The sequence below is a fragment of the Manacus vitellinus genome, unplaced genomic scaffold (assembly GCF_001715985.3).
Source record: "Manacus vitellinus isolate BGI_N305 unplaced genomic scaffold, ASM171598v3 scaffold_6_pilon, whole genome shotgun sequence".
Classification (NCBI taxonomy): domain Eukaryota; kingdom Metazoa; phylum Chordata; class Aves; order Passeriformes; family Pipridae; genus Manacus; species Manacus vitellinus.
In genome coordinates, this window is record NW_021940750.1 from 350,142 (window position 1) to 374,698 (window position 24,557).

Below are 24,557 nucleotides of genomic sequence, written 5' to 3' on the forward strand. Positions count from 1 at the left end.
TCCAACCTCAACTACCCTCTAATGCCTTATATATATGGAATTTTTTTATATTAAATACATTATATTAATATGTGCATATTATAAATTATAAAATTCCATCTCCTTAATGGTTTAGCTGAAACAATCTGAGAGCAATTGTCCCTTTTCTATGATCAGAAGTAAACAGATCTGAAGCTAGGATGAAGGATTCTTTGTGGAGAAAGATTATTTACTCTTTGGAGACAGATTCACTACTTATAGATTATTTTTTCTTATCTCCTTAAAGAAAAAGGTCTGATCTAAAATTTTATCCTGTAAAAATGACATTACAAATGTTTAGTTTATGTGAGATCATATTCTATTTCAAACCTAAAGAACTGCTAGTTTTCTCTAAATGCAAGCACCACACTTTCAACTTACAGCTACAGGCCAATATGATTTCCTTTCTTAAAATTTCTTTCTTTTTCATAATACCATAATATGTAAAATTCTTTCTAGAAGATTCTACCAATCCTTTAAAGCCTATCTTAGTTCTGAGAAGCTAGAATCTTCCCACTTAGTATTATTAGTCCTACACCAGTTGATTTAAGACATTTCTGAAAATACTTTTTTTTTTAACTTCTCTTTTTAGTTAGTAGCAGTAATTAGAAGATCTTGTGTATTACACTGCTGTCTTCTCTTAATGAGTTCTGCTATATTATCTTCTGCACCTCTTAAACATTGTCTTAAATGAAAATTTAAGCTGTTGGCAAAAGACTGAAATCTTGCTGCTGGAGCACTCTTTCATCTGCATTGCAAATTAGCAGCTATGAACACATCTACTTAGAAATAATGCAGCATAGGTATGGAAATCTCACAATATCTAGGATGTGGTTATTCTTCCATAAAATCCATGAACCTGAGACCTAAGAAGAGCTTTATTCCACAGTAATATTCTCATTAGTTTCACAGACTTACTAAATAGTATATGACATTAAAAGAACATATTTCAAGGTCCAAATCTCTTTTCATTTTTGAAACTGTGTCCATTGCAACAGTCCATTTACAACAACAAATAAAGTAAGATTTTGGTGATAAAATGGGCTTATGTGTCAAGGAGCTATTAGAATTCACATGCAGAAACATGGGACCAAGTATTATATTCGCTCAGAAACCACATTGGTTACATCACAAATCATCTCAATTGTTTCTCTTTTCAGACAAAAAAAACTGTGACACCTTGTTTGAATCGGATTCAAACCCCTGTTTTTGAATTAAGAATATATTGTTTTAAAATGTGTTTAAAATTGATTAAAACTTTTTGTTAAATAATATTCTGAAAAAAACCCAATAATGTATTTAGACAAAAATTTTCATCAGCACATATTATTACCAAAAAAAAAGTCCTATGTGGAAAATCTTTATTGCCCCACACTTAATGCTAGCTTACTAAATCAGTCATAAACTTCCTAAACAAAGTTACTCTTCTGTTCTAGCTACTGAAATTACTTTGACACTTCTGCTGCAGTTTCTGTTGCATTAGGGTAATGTCTCTGGATGACAGCTCTGCCATTGGTAGGGTGGACATGTAATGATGACAACCAACTATTTTCCCACTACCATGTAGGATTCACAAAACACAGTGTGATCAAATCTTTTGTTGGTTGTATATACCATGCTTCTAAATGTGATTTAGGCAAACCAGCCACCTACCTGGATATTGTTTTTTCTCATCTCTTCACAGCAGTAGTGGTTGAACAGATCAGTAAGATTACCAGTGCCTCCCCCTTCTATTTTGTGTTTTATTTGTTAAAAAAGACTGGAGCTTCAAAATCTGACAAAAAAAATCAGATTGATGGCTGCAATTCCAACTTCATTCAGGTAGCAACTGTGTCAATAAAACCACCCAAATTTAGGAATGTGATGTTTTCCTTAGAAGACTGCATTAAGTAAACAGAAGAAGCAGGTCTCTGCTCTCCCGCTGTGGTTTCTTCACTTCACATCATTATAACACATCAATAAATCTGCCTGAGCACCTGCCTGTTGTTATTACCAACCACTCCAATTTCATTTTAGCAAATGTCTGTTACTGATTTAATGCTGTATGTTTCAAAGAGTTGCGTCTTCAGTTGAAGATGTATAGAAACAGCAAGGCTAACAAATCAGGGGCTGAAAAAGATTAGAGACAGTTGTCTTCTTGAAAGTGCTACTTTACGCTTAGTAAGGTTATTGACTTCCTCAAAATATAATAACTGCCATCACTGGGAGACTGGAATCAGTGGGTCTTCCTCCCATGCAAAGTCTTGAGACCTTAAAGTGAACACCACTAGTGAAGGAGAAATTCTACTGTGCCACTATACACTGTTTTTTTATAGCATCAGTTCGTTTCATATATGAAAGGTGAGGTCACATTTGCAACTTTTTGATAAAGAACAATCTACATGCGATCTCTTCCTTAAGAACACACTTGAAAGTTAATATGAGATCATCTGTCAATCAACACTTTGACAAATTTAACAGACTGAATTTCTAAAGTCTCTCGCTGGTAATGGTTCCCAGGCCTTTCTTGAAACTCTTCTCTGAATTCATCTCAGCACTGCACATTTTCATAAAAGCATAGCTAATCTGGACATTAATATATGGAACAGTTACACTGATGTACAGAAGAGCAGTACCACCCTTCAGGATCTTGCTTGATGTTTACCTTCTAACTCAACAATTGTGCCATGATACATTTGGGATAGAGGATATCTACAATGCTCTTGAGAAACCAGCACAAAATCACAGAAAGTAAAACATATTTCTTGCAAAAATCAATAATTCAGACATTAGCATGTTTTATAGTTTCTGCTTTTTTCTTTTAGTGTTGGAACATACAAAACTAACCATTCACTTCAGCAATCTGTGATTGTCTCTACCAGGGATGATCTAACTCTATTTATACTGTCAATTAACAAAAGTACATGATGTACATTATCATCTTCTCCATTATCTTTTTGTTTAAATTTGACAGACTTTAAAATGTCATGTCAGGAGTTTGCTATTAAAGTAAAATTGTGATCAAGTACAATGTTGTTGCCTGCCTGTTTTCCATATATTAAATATGAAGAGTAGAAGACATGTAGAGATAGTCTCACGAATACTGTTGTTAAGTGACTTGCATTAAATTCTAGTATTTCCTCAGCAATTACTGCATGTAATCATACACAGAGTTTTATCTTGATCCTATTTCATTGAAGGTATGAGTGTTTCAACTACATTTGCTCTTTGGGGTTTGTATTCATCTATGAGGTTCCACATAAATACCATCCACTTGACTGTTTCCCTCCACCTCCCCCCCTCCCTCTCTGGTAAAATTTTTTAAATTTCCAGTGGAGTATCTGACACATGTACTATTAATTACCTCTACCTCTACAGAATGTGCACTGATGTATTGATTACAATTGGACACTTCTGTTTTGCTCTTTAAGGCCTTTATCTGATGAGGTCCCTTATGTAAAATTGTATGTAATTAACAAATGTCTCTGCAATACAAATATCTACTGAATTTCAATTCTGACCTAGCTTGACTTGCCACATTAATTGAATTAAAGTGGTTTCCTGGAAGGACATTGCTTATTGATGAGATGACCTAATCAAAGTTAGCTTGGCAGGTATCCACAGTCAATATGGAGCCATATAGAATCTGGGGGGGAGAAGAAATCAGATTGAAATTTGCTTTCCAGTTCTTTTGGAAATTAGGATACTTTAATTCTTAAACCTCATTTCAAAATATTCTTAATACAACCCATACACAGCTCTGGGAAATATTCCATCATTTAGAAACTGTATTCGAAAATTTTCCCTAAAGCTACTGACTTGTTTTGTTGAACATAAACAAATCATGCAGACACTGATATTGACAGGGACTTCTCTAAGAAAATTATAGGTGCCTATAAAGCAAATTAGTGGTGTAAGGGTTGACATAATTAACTTTTGGGTTTCCAGTACCTTCAGGCAAAAGTACAGGGCTCAGGGTGAAAGCTGGTGCATCCTGAAGATGACGTGTGCTTGGGAAGAGGAGGGTCCAGAAAGGCTCTGGCTCCTTTGACTGTAGGATGTGCTTCATGGCAACATAATACAGCCCAGAGAGATTAAAAAATATTTTGCTTACCAAATTATAAGTCTCCTCATAATTAGAGGAGACAGTAACAGAAATGCATAGAGAGGTAGAAAAATTATGACTAACCCTAAAAGTTTAGGAAGTGGAATAATTGCAGCAAGGAAGAAAAGAGGGACACTGAATAGGCATGCCAAGCCTCTAAGTTGATCACATAATAATCCAAGTATCATAAAGGTGTACCAGGCTATAGTAGGACCTAGTCACCTAGTATACATCACAAAACTAAGAAAATTAGGTGAACAGAAAGAATTTGGCCTCACGATAATTAAGAAATTTAACTAAAAAGCTGCCTATTGGGAAAGGAATTCTGTGTGAAGCAGACTGCTCAGCATCATATGCAGTGTCCTGTGGCAATTTTCTGACACTCGGTATGTTATTTTATGACAGTTTTTCTACACAGAGTGGTGGTGGAAACAGAGGAGGGCAAAAACTGTTTCTATACTTGGAACAAAACACAGCTGGGGAGTTTCAGGTTCTTAACTAAATTTAAGTTCTCAGAAAAATACTAGGAGAAAAAAATAAGCATCAAAACAATTAAATGAGTAATTTTTTTCTACAACAATATAAAAGTTTTTATGACGGTTTCATATACCAGTACTTGAATTCAGGATTTTGGCACTGCCACATCTGACATGCTCATAAACAATGGAAAAAGCACAACCTAGATAAAAACAGATTATCACAGAGGCACAGTTGCTTAGAGAGAATTCTCAAAAGGTATTATCAATGCCATTTCATCAAATGAAACAAATACATCTATTGATGTTTACTATTTATTCAGGCCTACTCAGTGTTTTCCGTAATGATGAGGATACTGAAAGCTAAAACCTTCCAGTTGGAAGGACAAGCCTAGAACTGAAAGTTATCTTGACAATGTGGAACTATGCATTGAAAAAACAAACTGAACCAAGTCAAATTATTCTTAAAAACATGGAGAATATTTTGAAACTAGGGTCAGCAACCTGCTACCCAAGTAGCGTAGAAGTGTGGAAAAATGGTTTCACAGAAAAGGATTTGGAGAGTTTTGTGGTTCATGAGCTAAATGTAATTTTATGCTGTTGTAAAAGCAGTAAATTGTATTTGGGATGTACCTGCTAATACACAGCCTTGAAAAGGTAGGAAATTATCCTCTTTCAAGGATAAAGACTCACACAGACTATCACCTCAAATTTCAGGCATTTCAGTGAAGATTAGGGTCAACTGCAGATAGTCCAGGGGAAACAAAAAAATTACAAAGAGATTATGAGTTGTGAAAAAGGGAGGAGGAGAGAAAACTATAAAAGAGTAATAGAAGGTTATGATGAGTTTCCAAATATCTAAAGAGCTGCTGCAAAGTGGATAGCATGAATTAATTTTCAATGCCTAGGGATTACATGACCAAAGTAACAGATTTAAACTGCATCAAAAGGAAAAACCAAGTTAGTCCTAGGGAAAAATATCTATCCATGTGAAAAATAATACAATAAAATATAATATGGACATTGTGATGCCTCTGTCCCCACAATCAATCCCTTCAGAGAGACTTTGGCCTTCCACAGGCTTGGGCTGACAGAGACCTAATGAAGTTTGACAAGGGCAAATGCAAAGTCCTGCCGCTGGGATGGAGTAACCCATGCCAACTGCACACGGGGCTACATTAGCAAAGTGACAGCCAGCAGATTGAAGAAAGTGATTATTTCCCACTACAGCAGTTGTGAGACTCAACTGTGGTCCATGTGTACTCCTTGTACAAAACACAGATTACAAGACATGATGTACTGAAGCGCAGTATGATTTAGAGTCTGGAGGACATGATGTACAAGGAGGCAGTGAAAAACAGGGTTGTTCAGTCCAGAAGAGAAATTTCATGGGTCATCTTACTTAACTGCCTAACGGGAAGCTGTCAAGAACAGAGAGAGCATTAAACACTCTTTAACAGTGCCAGAGATACATGGAAGGAGACTAACACAAACTGCAACAAGGGTAATATGCTTAGATGCAAGCAAGAAAAAAAAATCACCATGAAGGTTGTCAAATAATCAGCTGATTTCCCAGAAAGACGTGATATGTCCATCTTTGGAGACATAAAAAACCTGGATGAGCAAAGTCCTCAACTATCTGATCTTAGCTGGCCATACACTATCAGCTGCACTACATGAGTTCCACAGCTGCTGTCAGGTTATTCCATGAAATCATATCCTCCTGATAAAGCAGTATCAGGAACGACATAAGCATGCTTGATTGCATCCTATATCACAAGGATGACTGCATCACCTTGAGCAATTATGTCAGTTCTATAATTCTAGAATTTTCCATCTTGCAGGGGTATTTTGAGGATATGTCAGTTGACAACACAGGATCTATCAGCAGACAATTTCACAGAATGATAGAATAGTTAAAGCTGGAAGGGTCTTCTGAAGATCATCCAAGCCCAATCTTGGTCTCAAAACTCAGTCAACTAGAGCAGTTCAATCAGGACCATATAGATCTGGATGGAGATAATATCAAGTACAGAAGACTGCTGGTGAGGAGCCTACCTTCCTGTTTTACAAGTTCAGGTCTCACACAGCAAGTCAAGTTTTCATGGCACATATTTCTACTCGACCCACAGAGATAAAAGTGTTGCTGGAACAATGAACCTACCTATAAATCAGAAAAATGCTTGCAGCAGCCTTGACACATTTTTATTTTCTTATTTTTACGATCATTATCATCATCACTTATAATAATAGTGCAGGGATTTTGCTATCTTTCCTCAGCACAGCTGGAAAATTTAACTCAATTTTGCCTTACACCACCCCTTTCCCATGTACTCTGTATGCAGTTATTCGTCATAAACAAATAAATTAGCCTTAACTGTTATGATCATGCAGACTGCTTTCAATTAGAGGTGGCACCTTCAGACCATGTTCACTCAGCAGCAGGAGGAGAGGCAAATGTTTCTGTTATTGAACTCCTTGGCACTGTCTTGCTCGAGGATATTTATTTTAATAAACACAAGGTCATTATGCTGGCATGAGGACACCACAGGTTCTCCCTAAGTGTTACTCTCTGATTACATGTTATCTGTCTTGCTACTGTATCTATGGCTAAATTCTGTCAGCCTCAGCTGAGCAGCTCCTGTTAAAATTAGAAAAAACCTCAAGGGAGGCCAGACTCATAAACAGAGAATTCTAATTCTGAACAGTTAGCAGACAGCTCCATATGCAGTAACAGCTCCAGCTACCTTTGTGCTGCTTGCTCTATCAAGCACCTGTCACCTCACAATAAGCTGCAAGGATTGCATCTATATCTGCATACTAAGGACAAGGTTGATGTCTTATTCACGTGTTTTATTTTGTATACAGAATAGAATATAGAAATGGAGGTGCTGGTCATTAAGGAGCTTTTTTAAAAGCTAGAAATGTTAGGATATTATCCTGACTGGATCTAGAATGAACAATTACATACTCTGACATTTCTCTTTTATAGACTAATCATACTGTCAGACTAGTCAATGCCACTCAGTTTTATGGATGTTTTAGTCCACTTCTGCTGCCACAAAGCACCAATTTGCCAAAGTGCAGGCCAGCAAAAGCAGCATCATGAAAATTCACTCATGGTCCTAAAAAAAATCTTGTAAAAAAATCAGTGTACCTCAAGTGAGAACAGTCTCATTGTTACTTTTTCTCTATGCCAATGAATGAAGAACTAAATGTTCTTAAAAATATCTGAGAGACATGGTACTGTTCTCTGTCAGCAGTGAAATGACCAAATAATCTTATTCAACATTTGGAATGAAAAACAAAGAAAAAAAAAAGATCATTGAGAGGGAAAGGAACAAAAGAATCCAAACTCTCAAGTCTTCACTTCCATTAACACATCATTTATTAGAGATTGAGATTTTCCTGTACCAAAATACAGAGACCATGCTCTACCCTCTATTATTCTATACATTACAAAATACAAGGAAAATCTTATTGGAATTCTACTGACCTAACAGATACAGGCAGTGACTGCCTTCATCTGCCACAAGTAAAAATGTGCAGGAACAATGAGGGGAGCAGAAGGAGGGGCGAGGGGAATTATTTTTTTTACTTACTTTAACCCACAAAAGGTTTTGAAAAGAAATTATTTCAAGCTGAAATAAAAATATAGTGCACCATGTGTCTCAATTCCTGAACTAATGGAAAAGGATGGATTTTTTTTAAGACTTCAATTATTAATCAGAGTATTTTTTCTAAATTCAGAATGAAGCTTTTAAAGTTCATAGCAAATATATATACCTTCAAAAATTACATCTATGGCTTACTGTCACCTTAGAAACTCATGTATATGCTGTGCCCATTTTCTCAGGCTCAGAGAATGGTAAAAACCTTCTTAATAGTTATAGTAATATATAAGAGTGGAAATACTTTCATGATTCTTTCAAAAATGGATAGAAAACTGGCTGCTGCCAAAAGTGATTAATCTTCCTGCTAACTCTGCCACTTATAATAAAACCTGTAATTCAAGAAGCATTTTTAATTATCTTTCACTTTCAGGCTGTCAGCCACTATGGTAATACATTATATGGTCCTTGTTAACAATGCTCTCCAGAATATCTGTTTACTTGAACCTTTTCTAGTGCATTGTTTCCCTCAAGATAAATAATTCCCATCATTTTTCCTACTCAAAGAACAAGGCCTTCTACACCTGAAAGGTTTGATGAAAATGGGCAATTCAGCCACAGAAAGAATTTCTCAGAGCTGTGTGTTCAAAAGATGTTTATATAAGCAGGTTTCAGTGCACTTGAGCTTGGTCATTTAACTATGCTTGCCAGAATACAGTGCAGTCCGCAAAACATTACCCAGAGCAAATGCAATCCTGTGTCATGTTTGCCATCAATTATTACTTCCACCTGGTATGTCTGGTAATTTGATTTAGTTCCTTTCTAAACTTTAAGCACCCTAGCTACAATTTTCTTCTCAGTAACCCTAATCACACACACTGTTTCAAAGTTTGCCTTTTTAAAATTTACTTTGTTGTGAATTTTCCTCTTTTGCCTTCTGATATTATTCATTATTAAACACCTCTTCTGCACCTCTCATGGTAAAGCACAATTGCCTTAGATTTCTGTCTGTTTGTGCCTGTTTTGCATGCACTCCATCTCTACTACATATTATTATGCACATCCAGATATATTCAATCCATTATTGTCCTTGTAGTTCCCACAGGTCATTCAACTGTTTTGTAAAACAGATGCTAGAAGACATCATCATCATCATCACTATTATTATTATTATTGTTATTATTATTATTATTATTGCTGTTGCTGTTATTATTATTACAGTAATAATAAAGAGAAGGAAGTATTGATGTAAAAGCTGAGGTTTTAGATGCAAACATATCTCTTTCTTGCTTTTCTATAGGCTTTACTACAAACCATTGCTACACAGATGTTGAATCTGTCTGGAAACAAACATCCTTCTTTCAGACTTGCTGCTTGGCATTTGAAATTTCCACCAATGTGTTTGTCCTTCAGCAACTAAGTGTCCTACTTTGGGTTTTGATTACTCTTTGTGGGGAGGGAAGCAGGGGAGAAAAGGAGTGTGTAGTGACTCTTAATGTGCTGGTCTACCACGAAGAAATGCAAATAAGAAACTTAATCAGGAATTATAAATTAGAATGAAGTGTTACTTTTTAATGTCTGTTCAAGAAAACACTATTTTATCTCTAAAGAATTAATAACCTATAAAAATTACTTAACATTCGCAAAAGAGAGAAAACTGGCTTGCTTAATTTCAGACCACAAGGTTCAAATATGTGATTCAGATCTGACAATGTCATTGTTGAAGTGCTTCTCTCTTTGCACTGAAAATCTCCATTTCAAAAAAGAGTATTACACCTTCTTTCATCCATCCTCCTCCAATTATACAGCATCACTCAGTTGTAAGTAATGTCCATGCTTAGTCACTGATATGCCTTTGCTTTCAGCAGATTTGCCCCATAAATTAATTTAACCAAATTTAGAAAATACTTTAACATCATCAAGCATAAGGTGTTGCATAAAGGGAGCAAGGGGGACACCTATTGTTTAATACAAGTTAAAGATTTAATAAAGAAATCCTCTGAGTAATCACATATTCCTGAATACTGCTGCGCGTTTTCATTTAATAGCTTCAAAACTAATTATTGTGTAGCTACCTCAGTGTTTTGCAAAACATAACATGCAGTTATTTTGTGATTGCATGTTATTTTTTCATATCAACCTTGTCACTTCAAGAGGTCTTAAAACATAATTAAAATATCAGAGATCCTGTGATTAAGCTGAAGAGAGTCTTGTGCTTTGAAAATTCATCATGCAGCTACACCATTTAATAGCTCTTCAGAAAATTTTAGCTTAAAAGTCATTTAATAATACATATTTAAATCAAGCAGCAAAATAAACTATTCCCATTTCTAAGGTATGTTGTTATATTCAGGCATCAAGAACAATATCTTTTTGGGCTGCTCTACAAGCATACTGTAAATGGCAATGCAATAAACTAAAAAACAACACGGACATATTCAGCAAGTGGGGCACCCAAGTACCAACCCATTCATAAAAAGAAGGAAGCAAGACGAGCAAACTGTCTATTCATTGGGCCACTCATAGCTCTTCCACTGAAAGGATAAGCAGACAATTACTTGCAGACACGAAGCATGTTGCAAGAAGTAGCTCAAAATTAGGATTTCACTGAAAAGCCTAGTTGATAAATACATGCTCTTATAAACACAAAAGAGATTTATTTTGTGATTCTAACCCATACAATTTTTTTAAGTTACATATTCTAATGTGCAATCACATTAAAGTCTACACTATAGCAGTAGAACTACTGTGCCAATTTTGAATGACATTGTCCAGGACAAGAAAATGATATATAAAAGAAATGTGGCATGGAGCTGGAATTCACTTCCCTTGTTCCCAGATACAAAACTTCCCCAGTAAAATCCACCACAGGCATCTCTACTGTAATTCAAATCCAAATCAGCAACAACAACAAAAAAAGATGGTTTTAATCCAAAGTGGTACTTTTTCATTAATTATCAGCAGTGTTGAAAAGTAAGACTTGCAGAACTGAAGTACCCTCTTTTGGAAAACACTAAATAAATTATTCATCTCATCACTTCATCAAAATGTGGTCACCTAATATTCAAGTTCAGATGTTTACTGGAGCATCTGTTCAAGCTATTGAATTTTTATAAGCTTAAAGTTCACTTGAAAGTGACAAGGAGGTCTTTAAGACTCATGTCAATTAAGAGATCCCTATCATCTAATAAGAGAGAATCACAGAATATCCTGAGGTGGAAGGGATCCACAAGGATCATCAAGTCCAACTCCTGGCCCTGCACAGGACAGCCCCAAGAGTCACACCATGTGCCTGAGAGTATCATTCAAATGCTTCTCGAACTCTGTCAGGCTTGGTGCTGTGGCCACTTCCCTGGAGACCCTTTTCCAGTGCCCAACCACCCTTTGGGTGAACACCCTTTTTCTGATATCCAACCTAAAGCTTTCCTCATAGTGCTTTGTGCCATTCCCTTGGGTCCTGTCACCAGTCATGAGAAAGAAGAGATCAGTGCCTGCCCCTCCACTTCCCCTCTTGAGGAAGCTGTAGACTGCAATAAGGTCTCTCCTCAGAAATAGTTATGTGTAAATGATATTAGAGAATGCCACAAACCAACCCAATGTAAACATGGTCAGATTTTTTATATTTAAAGAGTCTTGATAGAATGTTTTTTGTTGAATTCTAAGATTATCAGCAAGAAAGAAGAAAAGCAACAATCCACTTTAAAGATCAGAGTAAGGAAAAATGCACATTTAATGACCTGAAATTTTACATTAATAACTTAAGTCTGTTTTAAACCTATGAATAATCAGCATGTTCAATTTAAGCTAGGACTTACTTCAAAATTATTTTTCCCTCCTAGAATTACATTATGGACATTCGTATATTTGATTTTAAATATTTGAAGTTTTCCACATGATAAGATCATTCCTAAGCAGTTCATATCTCACAGCTGAATTGAGAAGATACTGTTAATTACTGCAGAGAAAAAAGATAATCTTGATGATCAAGATTCAAATTGCTTGTAGGTTTAAAAAATAGTAAATAATGTAACAAAAAGAATGAATTATACAACTTTAGATTTACTATGTTCTTTCCACAGTTGGTGCTGAAAACACTGACAAGGGTAAAAATTAGGAACTAAGAATTTACTGGGTACTAGGTAGCCTATATCTGTGTGCCCATTAAATTTCCACTATTCAGCTTCTGAAGGTTAATTTTCTAGCCATCATTCTTTTAAAATTATCTGTAATAGAAAGTAAAAGCACAAAGCAATTAGATCCTTTAAAATATCTCAAATTACGGAAGCTACTGCAGAAGGAGTAGAGGAATATAAGAAAGGACTATAAATCAAAAGTCTTCATTACTCCTGCTGGAAATGGTAGATTGCTCATTTCTCCTAAAAATCCAGCAGCTATATAAAATAACTAGTATTGTCAATTTGAAGACTGAGTGTGGCTGGATACATGGAGAACTTCTGGTTATCTTGTTCAAGATATTTTTTCAAATCTAACGATTGCTGAAATGAATACTAATGCCTGAACCAAGGTTGAAGTAGCAATATCTCCAGGTGGCCAAAACAGTAACTGTCTGGGAATTTATTTATTTGTTTGTTTGTTTCTTGTGTTTTGTTGTTTTGGTTTTTTTTAAATTTCTGTTGAATGCATGGAAATGTGACTGGGGGTTTCCATTTACATGCCACAGAATCCATGGGTTTCACAAGTTATTGTGATTTCCCAATGTTCTGTTTGATGCACCAGCACAACTTTTAGCTTCCTACACTGATAAAGAAAAGACTAAGAACTTTGACCTGCTTTCCCTACCCATTTCCTTGACATGACTGAGATTTAATTGTACTGACTGCTTTCACAGATAAAAAATTTATCTCAAATAGAGGAAAAAAAAATATTACAGATTTGCCTAATTCAGGCATTTAGAAGTTGAGTCAGATCTCAAAATGCCTTGAAATTTATTTGCTGAAGCAAAGGGAGAAGTAAGATATAGGAACTCTTAAGACAACTTCATCTTCATTTTGTGAAATAAGAATTTCATGTGTATCTGAAAGTTGAATGAGGGATCAACACCCAATTGGTATGAAATGACAAACCTGCCACCCAAACTGAACTGGCATCAGTTAGATGTGGGATTACAGCACTCATAATCTTCTTATCAGCCTCTCCTCACAGGAGCCAGATAATGAGGAGTTAGAATGCCATATAACAGTGGCAGAGGGCACAACTGGGAATGCAAAATCCAGTGAATCAGTGTGGACATCTGAAACGCACAATGTAAAATCAAAAAGGTATTATTCATGGAGAAGCCAGCAAGCTTGACTATTGCTGTCAGCAACTGACCCTCACTATGTGAAATGTTACTGATGTTAATTAGCAAGGTTACAAAACAGTCTTTATGGTGTAAGGAAACACCATTTTACGCTTGTAAAACTGAGGCACAACAGGTTAGCATCTGGCTATAGTAATATCAGTATGTATACACTACAGAAATCAAATGAAAATACATGCTTCTAAAGTTAATAGAGCTACCAAAGAGTGTTCTAGCTGTCTGTGGAAGAGGAAAGATCATACATTTAAAAGATGCCATGTAAAGAAGTGGCCTATTTTATTTGACTTTTTTACAAGGACTGAGGTAAAGAAGAAAGTGGAACTCTTCTGTAGCCAAGGTATGAATCAATGCAAGGACAAGAGGACACCCACAGTGCCACAGACAACCTGAATGAAGAGAGTCCAGATGGCTTTGAAGTAAATACAAGTTCATTTCTGGCTACCCCAGTTTACTTATCAATAGCAAGGCATACAGGATTGAGTAAGCCTACTGCACATCCATCATTCACATTTCTCCATTTCATTATAGACAGAAAATGCACTTACAGCATGTCAAGCTGAAATAGCTCTTGGTATGAGTCAGAGAAAAAAAACTATAAAAGATCAGCCAGGAGGAAATGCAAAATCGTGTAAAACTGGTGAAGTGCTTGTTTCTCCCAGCCTCTGGAAAAGGAAACTGCTTCATTTTGCAGAAAACCAAGTCAACAAAAAAGAAAATACAAAATTTCCTATTTCTTGATTATTGTTGAAAAGTAAAATGTTTTTTTAACTTCCTCCCTTCCTATTAGCTGTCCAAGAGAAGGACACACATACAGACAAAATGGCTATTTTCTAGAATATATCTTCTCTTTTTTCCTTCAATACCTTTCATTTTCTCTAAGGTTATTATGGTATACTTACAACAAAGACATTAAGGATGAGACAATATTTGAAAAGATACTGTTTTATATATTGAATTGTTTTAGTTATCCTTTACTATGTCTAGAGGCTGAAGCACATAAAGGCTTTGCCTACACTGCCTGCTGAATGTGCTCTAATACCCTGAAATTCTGCTTCCCTAGCTGTATTGAACACCACTGGAGAATCCTGCTGCTCTTTTTGTGCCTACACTCTACAACCTCCTGATGGAAAATCAACACACTAGTCTCCTTTTACAATCCAGATGAGGACAGGATGGAGGCAAATTCAGTCACCTCCCCATTGCTGAAACCATGTTCTGGAGTCATCAGATGATAAAATGAACCTGAGAAATCTCAATGCATTTATTTTATCCCTACATTATATCACTTCATCTTCTCCTTCAATAAAAAGACTGTCAAACAATATTATAAGGAAAAATCAAAGCATCAAGTAGTTAGTAACTACAAAGCATTTAATAAATAGCATAAATCAAAAGCCAGAAAAATACACAGAATCAAGAAATTAACTGTTTTGAGGGTGAGGGAATGCAAGAAAGTTGAAAACTAAAACTATGCAATACAACTACATCATGGACAGCAGCAGCTCATACTTTCTCTAATATCATTGCTGCCAGTAGGTGACCCTGTCTTGCAGGCACTGACTCTAATTACTCATATAACTGCCAGAAATAGACCCATTGCTATAAGTACTAACAGGCCAGATCAAATGATCACATAACTGACCCCTTCTAAAGGTATATAAACAAATATACTCATACAAATATATACAGCACTATATATAATAATAATAATATATAAAGAAATAATAAATTGACAGCTGGCTGAACATGAGCATCACAGTGTGCCCAGGTGGCCAAGAAGGCCAATGGCATCCTGGCCTGTTGTAAGGACTTAAAGAATACAGTTGCCTATCTCAAAACTCTGTCAAGGCCACAGAAGCAACTTGCCTTAAGATAAGCCAAAACCATAAGCAGGAAATTGAGATAAGCACAGAAAGAAGGAATGTGCAACAGGAAGGCACTAGTTACAGGTCTGACTGAGGTAAGATCTGGTTAGCACATCCTTGTTACTACCTCCAGACAAAAATTCCTACTGTAGCAAACTGTGGGAAAGGAAGCAACTGCTCATGCACATATCACCCTAAGTTATGAGAATGGCATCTGCATCTGACACTCTGCTATGAGAGACCTCGGGTCAAGCCAGTAAGGAAACCTGGCCTGACTGTGTGAGTGTGAGCTGTGTAGCTGTGAAGGGGCCTTGTTCCCAGCTCAGGTGTGAGAGTGACTGCCAGAGTGGCTCCTGGATGATCAGACAGGGAAGTTTCCTTAACAGAGACCTTATTCTCTACAACTACTTGAAACAAGGTTGTTGCAAGACAGGGATCAGTCTCTTCTCAGGCAAAAAGTGACAGGACAAGAGGAAACAATCTCAAGTTTTGCTAGGGAAGGTATAGATTGGACATGAAGAAAAAAGTCTTTACTGAAAGGATTATCAAGCATTGGAACAGGCTTCCCAGGGAAGTGGTGGAATCACTGTCCTTGGAAGTACATAAAAAATGTGTCAATGTGGTGCTTAGGGACATGGTTTAATGGTGGACCTGGCAGTGTTAGGTTAGTGGTAGGATGATGTGGTCAATGGTTAATGGATGATCTTAGAGGTATTTTTCATCCTTAATGAGTCTATGAAATTTAATATAAAAAATATTCCTCACTTGACGGTTTTTTTATTTATTTAATTCTATTGTCATATTTTACACATACCAGATATAGTGTCCCACATATTTTCTCTCAAAAGTCATTCTTGGTTTTGAGGGACATCAAGTAATTCAAAGGTCTCCCCATAATTTTAGCTCCAATGCATGAAGTAACCATTACTCTAACAGTCAAATGCTAATTTCTACTACCTGTCAGGAGAGGTACTTCACCCAGCCCTTCCCTATCCTTCTCATCCTTCAAGGAAGAGAGTATATATGAAAGCAAAGCATGTATAGTTGGTTTAAGTTCAGTGAGATTGATTTAACCATCAAAGCAATGCTTTTACCAGCTGAATACTGGAGCACTTGAGGTCTGAGTAAGCAGATCTACCTGTTTTCCATCCTAAAAACCGGAAAATTAAACAAAAACAAACAGCAACAAAAAAAATCAGACTCTGCTGAAATAGTGCCATATTTTGGGGGTTCTTTTGAGGGGAAAAAAAGATAATTTTTACTCCAGAATAGGCAATAATCCTGTGATTAGAGTAGTAATTAAAGTACGCAAAGTAATTAAAGTATGTAAAGTAATTAAAGTACTGCGACATTTGTATTCTTTTCTTGAACTTTCCTTTCCATGGAAATCTCATTACTTATTATGTATATTAAAAAAAAAAAAAAACAAATAAACCTAGGGTCTCTAACACTCCACATCCACAAAATATTAGTAAAAAGCTCACATGCTATGAAACGTCACAACTCATAGGTGTGTCCTGTATTCTGCTTATTAGCAAAATAAGAGAGGACAACAAGAGGGGAAATAACCCACAAAAAAGATTTTTCATCCTTCTCTATCTGAGGATGTGTGTGCCAGGCATGTGTAAAATGTTAATCCCTACTGCACACATGTATTGCAGTGACATATATAGATTATGCAGTTTAGGAGAGAATATTCTATCAGAAGGAAAAGGTCAATTTTCTGGATTGGTCAAGAAAACCCTAAACACTCAAATTAAACTCAGAGACAAAGAAAATAAAATCTTAGGAAATAAATGTTTCTATATGCTTTGGAATTTTATATTAAGACAGCTCAGCCCCCATTATCACACTCTCAAAAGCAGGAACTTGTACTCACGGTCAGCCAAGACACAATCTTTTTATGTATCATAACACAGAACTATTAATCTTCTTCATGTTTTCCTTACAGAAAAAAATAATTTTAATATTTTATCTTCATGTTGATATTTTTGTTTCTTAATACAATAGTTGTTACTGCTAAGTTCTTGTAAGATTTTCCTTCCTATTCCAGGTGAGTAGATCAGAGGAAAACAATAGTAATACAACTGGGAAAAAAAACCCAGATTGCTGTATATTTTTTTTTTTTTGCACACACAGATCAATCTGGTGAGAAAACTACATCTCTGAAGAATGTAAACCAAAGGAAGAAACAGCATGATTTGCATGCAGAAAGACAGTTCTGCAAAAATATTCTTCTTTCAAAAGGACTTGATCCCATGTTTATTAAAACTGAAAATGCAGAGCACATAATCATTCCAGAGGGATTAAAGATTCTGACTCGTACTTGTAATAACAAGGAAAAAACCTAGAAGGAGAAGAATAAATTAGGAAGACCAAATGCTTAAGACCTATAAACTAATACTGACCATCTGGGACATAAGGACTCAGTCATCCGTTGCTCTTTTCGAGGGAGTTCAAAAGAACTTGAAAGAGCACACCAGTGAACCTGTAGCCTACGTGCTACACAAGAGCCAGGTTCAGACACAAGACACAATTTTTAAAAGTTTCAGTTCAATAAATGACCCACTTGCAATCTATCTTATCACAGCGAAAAGTGATTTTACTTAATGAGTGAAGCATTATTTTAGTATTTCAGATTAATGTGATGAAATGAGATGCCATCCAATTTTCCCTACTTTTTTTTATCTAGTTTCAGCCACATTTGATCCAAAATGTTTTTTAATGCAAAGGGAGAAAAATTAAGATTGCAATCAAAGACATATTTTAATATGGAATGCCCCAGGGGTTCATACCTGAGAATACTACTTTCCTGTAAGGATTGGTAAAAACTAAGAAAGTGATTTTCCATCAGAAAATTCAGCATTTTGCAGGAATGCATTGTTGTGGACAGAATTTCATAGAAAGCATTGTCAAAATCATTCACTACACATTTCCATTGAATTTAAATAATCTTAAAATATTGCTTTAATGAGGTAAATATTAATCCTTAATATATCTTTTGTTTTAAACTATGACATTATAGGTGTTATTTGAAAACTGTATGCACTAAGTAACATTTCTTGATATTATCAAAACCAATTCTTTAAGAAACAAGAAATTCAGTTTTCCATTTCAATTTGGAAATGAAACAAAACAATGCCAATTTGTGGGATTTCCCATTGGAAAGATAATTCAAGGTTGTTCAAGGGGTTGTTTGTGACTAAATATACTACACATTAAGAAACCTAAGAAAATTATGACTTTGAGCATATACAAACATAAAACATGGGTGTCTCACTACTTTTGTAGCCACTAATAAAATGTTTGCAGCTTCAGTGGTGGTCAACACGCAAAGAATTAAAGATCAAGATGTGATCACTAAAAATGTTATCAACTGCAGTGTAAGATGACTTATTTTTTAGATATGTTATTTATATATTCTCCACATATATCACTCACTAATTTTATATTTAAAAGCCTTATCCTTTTACGTATATAGGTGTTCATTCCTTATAAGAAACTCACAACTGGATTTCAGAAGACAGAAGAGCATATTAACTGCCTAATATCAGATAGTGAAGGTAAGAGACTTGTATCTGTTGAGGCTCTGTGTAGTGCATAGTGAGCAAGAGAATTCTTCAGAGAATAACTCACACCTCTTCGATCAGGTTTCTGTTCATAGTCACCTGATGAAAGATCCTCTTTGTCCTCGTTATATACAGGAGAATTCTCGGAGATGAAACTAACATACCTTCAAGAAATGAACTTTCTCACCTAAACCAAAGAAGTACAGATATCCTTTCCTTTCTCCCAGTTTAAAAGATGTTAAAATTCACACGCGTAAAAGAAAAAGATGGATACAAGAACTGGAAGCCAAGGCTCAGACACCAGTACTAGAGTTAAGAAACACTTATCTAGTACAAGATGATCAACCATATTTCCAAATGGATCATTAATTAGTTATCACATGAAAAACAACTTTAACTCTCTGAACCTGATTTCAGACATAACAAAAAACTCATTTTTGGTTTGTTTCTCCCTCTGTAAATGGACATATTTGGGGTTAGGTTATATCCATCACTACAACATACATATGGAGGGATAGAAGTACACCCAAGTGGCATTCACACTAATTGCTTCGTAACTGTAAAGCACCTTTAGGATATGAAGTGCATATTAAGTATTGCAAGCTCCTACCTCTTTTCAAAAGAAAGTTACTAGTGCTTGCAAAAGCAAAAATATCTCTGTGTAATTAAACAACTAAGACCCCTGCTAATTCTGCAGCGTACAAGCCTGTACACCAGTCAGAAGCCAGCACACTCAGGACCAATCCTGCTGAGCTGTCCTCATTACAACAGGGCAAACAAAGATGTTTTCTTTATGTTCTCTCAATAATTACATTTGATCTGCCTCACTGAGGATCTCCTGCTAGCAATGAAAAGTATGAAGTGTTTCAATGGGTCAATCTCTAGCTGTTTTATTTTTATTTCAAACATAGTAGAGACTTCCTTTTTTATAACATCCAAAGCAATAAGCAGTGTACTTTCCTGTCTTAAGCCTTTCCAGTGACAATGAGCCAATTACATTTCAACTGCAAACTCAGCTAGCAATTTATCCTAATTTACCAATGAGCACAAAGTAAAATAGGTTTTTTCTAAGACTTCAAATGTTCTGTGACCATTATGATACCCAATAGAGCTTTGAAGGTTCATCAGTTAGTTCAATGATTTATTTATTTTTTCTTCTTCCTCAATTTCCAATATACCTCTGCTTCAGAAACTGGTTCACTGAAAATATGAAGGCCTACATTTTAGCACAGATGTAAAAATAAATTCTTAACATGGGTTTATGTGGGTTTAAAACAACAAAGGCTAACTTTACCAAGTATTGTGACCATTTCACTGCTCTGAAAAATTAGAATAAATTTTCACTAAAAGGACAATACTTTCAAGTGCAGAATTTATCTAAGCAATTTTTCATATGTTAAAAATTCTACAGATTAAATAACAAATAGTCCATTTTAAGTTCATGCAGAGGGTCTGGATTGGAGGAAAGCAACCTGAGTTTGTCTAGACCCAAAATTTGTTCCAGAGGTGATTTACAATATAAGTATGCAACTCTGCTATGCAAGAAACCACAAATACTGTAAAAATATAACCACACATTTGAACAAAAATCTAATTCTGAAACAAAAAGTTTTTTCTCCATTTCATTGCATTTTTATTTCTCAGAGGAGTGTATTGAGACACATTTCAAACCAAAATATTTTTAGTAAAAAATTAGAAAATAATCCTACAAAACCAATGAGAAGACTTGTGAATTGCACTGCCTTGTATTGCATAAAGATATATAATACAGTTTATGAAGACTATGATGCCCAAATCCTTTTTAAAAGGAATGAACAAAAGGGAAGTTTGAGGAAATTGTGTGGAAAAAATACATGAACAGAAGAGATGGCTTCATATCACATTTCTTATTTTTCACACACCAATTTTTAGACCATTCAACAGTGTTGCCTTTGCACAAGTGGGATGGCAAAATAATTCCCAGTACATCACATTAATCATTTGAAACTACAGATTTAAAGCAAAAGTAGATAAACCTAATATTTCAATATTCTTTCTGAGCCCCCTGTTCAAAGTCTGCTGGAATCCTCTCAGCAGGTATCTTGTAGCTGAAGAAGGGTAAATTCATTGCAAGGTAAAACATGAGATTGAGGAGAGAAGACAATGAGCAGGATTTTCCAAAGCACATTCAAATTAAGGTAAGACAAACGGATTAGTGAGGTCATTTCATTGTTTCCTGTAAAAATTAGTGAGGACTTATACAGCTTGTTTAAACAATATCTAAATAATTATTTCATACCCTTTTAAGTACAGCTTCCAGCTTAATATGGATTTAATACTTAAATCTTTGCCTGTTCAATGTCTTCCCTAGACAGTTCCAGGAACTGAGCCTTAGCTTAGATTCCAGTGATCATATTTCAGCAGTGGGAGGAGCATCCCTGAGTGCACACACTGTCCAAGAGCAGTCATAAACGAAAGTTTGCCTACCAGCATTAATCACTTAAGACACATCTTGTATGTTTACAAGTGAAGGCTGGTTTTGATAAGCAGTAAGGTAATACATCTTCTCAGAGCAAGTTTTCTTAAGTAATTATGCACAGAGTAATACCTCTTTGTTCCCCCACCACAGACAGAGACAGACTGCAAGGCATGGTAAAAACATCTCTACCCACCAAGTGTTTGCCATTACATCAGCAAAAAAAAATCCCACCATCACATACACACATTTGACCTTGAGAAAAGCTTAGTATTGACTGGTACCAAAGGGATAAGTAAATGAACAATTTTTCCAACATAGCTTTTAATTTACTTTGATGAGCAATTAAAATGTTAATTAAAAAACAATCCAAAACTCAGTACGGTTATGAAATAATAAGTTCTTGTACACTCACTACATTGCAAGTGTTAGGAAGAAGGTCACAATGCAGCTGGGGCAGAAAGGTGCAAAAGAGAGGAATCGTATTTTTCTAGAAGTTGTTTGTTTATTTAAAGAGAAAAAGATACTTTAAATAGATCTGGCAATATGTTTTCTACGTGCTGAGTTAGACCAAAGGTCTATATAAACAGTACCTTGGCAGACAGTGGCTTCAGGCAGCACATAGGACAGGAAAAGAAGCACATGCAGTCTGTTGAGAAATTCCGAGTTCATCACTCAAATTCTAAAATAATAATGAATTGTTCAAAATAATCAAGAGGGGTTTTTTTTAAATGGCTAAAGTCTGGGCTTACTCCCTTTCAGCTATCAAGCTCATGTCTGCAATCAAGAGAATCAGAAACTTGCTTCTATTTCAACTTCCTGTTTTGATTCTCATGCAATTGAAGAGATTTAGAACTTGGCATTTGAAGAAACACCCTAAATACTGTAAGCCACAAAAAAAAAGGTTTTGAGAGCTAATAGTACTGCCTCCTTTACTATGTACCAGTTAAGTCCTGCTCAAGAGCATGAAGTGGCACACTTCTTCCTCCAAAGATACTAATTGAGATCTTCTGCATTTACCAAGTCATGTTTTCCATCATACAAATATATAATATTTGTATCATACAAATATATATAAATATTTGCTACAAAAACCCCAAACCAAACAAAAAAAGAAAACCACTCCAGTTTTTCTAATTTGATTTTTTGGGGTTTTGTTTTTGGTTTTTTTGTGGTTGTTTGGTTTTGTTTTTGTTGTTTTGTCTTGTTTTTAAATGTTACCAAGTTGCATTAAATGGAGGGCAGGAAACCACCATCCTTTTCACTGTGCACTGACTATCGTGGATGCTGCAACAAAGTGATTTTCCTGTAAATAGTCTCAATTACACTCAGAGGGCATCATGAAAAGAAAAACAAAGCAGTAGTGTAACCTCAGCCTTCTAGAGTCTCCAAAAAGCCACTGTGATTCACTAAAAGCAAACTATAATGTTTCTTAAGAAACACAGGTTCTTGTCATATATTGAATAACTGTCCTGAACGAGGCCTTAATTTATGTGATTAGTATCTAATATTTCTGACAATAAAGATGGAGATCTTTTGCATTTTTGGAAACAACTGTATGGGTTCTCCTAAGAAAAAATATTAATTTACTTTCCTATCCTATAAAACCATAATATGGAATCACTGAGAATAAATTGCCCATGCCTTACACCTCAGTTTGTGCATCTGTATTTTAAAAAGAAATAACCAAAAGAAAGAGTAGAAAGAGTCAAATAGCAGAAGACTGAAAAAAAAACCATTTATGCCACAGATTATGATTCAGATCTTATCTCGGAAGTGAAATCCTTATTCTAGTGATATAGCTTCTGAAACTACATTGGGCTGCATGGTTAAAAAGACCCAGACACAAGCCCAGAAAAATAAATTTGTAAACAGACTCCCTGAAGTAAGCCACATACTACCTTGCAAAATGAATGTCTAATATAAACCTACTGTCTAGAGTATGTTAGTAAAAAAATGCAGAAATTCTTTGCCTTACCAACTGAAAACCAGAATAAGTTATTACCGAAAGGTCTATTTTTTCCTATTCATAACATTAATCTAAAAAATAATCTGAAAATTAAAATTTGAATCCTTGAATTACACTTTCCACTTCAGTATATTACTAAGATTCTTTCTGATTACTAGTTCTCCAGGGCTTTACATGACAGCTCTTAAGAGAACCTGGTAATGCTGCAGGAAAGAAATAAAACCATTCTCTTTGCTGGAAACTACCAGGTGAAATTTGAACCACTAACTGTAATTACTATGATTGGATTTTGGCCAAGAAATTGTGAACATTAACACTTCAAATTATGATATATATTAAATTAACGTTTCAAAGAAACATTACTATAACCATGCCATTAATTTTATTTGGATGCATCTTCTGAAAAAAAGGCTACTTTTCAATATTATTAAAAATATTTTACTAAACACTGAAATGTTCAAATGAGGAGTATCAGTAAAATTAAAACATGGTTGCAATGATTTTTAGGGGGAAAAAAGCTAAGGTGTTAGCTTTCTTTTCCTTTATTTCATTATAAATCCCCTTAAGTCTGCTAATCCAGCTTCGATCCTCCAGCATCATTTACATTTTGTATGTGAATTTCCCAGTAGGTTCTGGCAGTTCCAGGTATTTTCCTTAGCAGAGTGTTAGAGGATTCTCACATCTTTTCTACATCATGAAGCCTTGTAATGCCACTTAAATAGTGTTGTGGTACATGCTAGTAAGATCACATTTCATACTTGACAAAGTGGAAGTAGTCTTACTGTAATGCAAAAAAAATAAAATATAAAAGATTATACTATTAGCAGATTTAAGGAAAGTTGGTGGTTTCACCAACTTCAGTGGAGCGTAACTTCTTAATAGTAATGCCATTAGTCAATAAAGAGCATGGAAGAAAGTCACTGAAGGAACTGACCAGAATTCAATTTTTTAATTTATGTTTTCATTACACATAGTAAGGAATGAGAGCCACAAAAAGAAACAGGGGAACAGAGAATCTTCCCTGTGAAAAAAGGTTGAGAGAAATAGGTTTTTTTAGCCTGGAGTAGAGAAAGCTCCTGGGAGACCCTATAGCAGCCTTCCAATAACTAAAAAGAGAAAGTTGGAGAGGGACATTTTGCAAGGGCATGTAGTGACAGTACAAGGGGGAATGGCTTTGAACTAAAAGAGGT

The 24,557-nt window shown here is 35.4% G+C and overlaps 1 protein-coding gene across 1 annotated transcript in view; it reads right to left on the bottom strand.

Annotated features, from left to right (window-relative positions):
• The window catches only part of LRRC4C (leucine rich repeat containing 4C), a 491,415-nt gene that overhangs the window by 304,139 nt on the left and 162,719 nt on the right, over nucleotides 1–24,557 (bottom strand). The gene's annotated exons all lie outside the window — the stretch shown is intronic.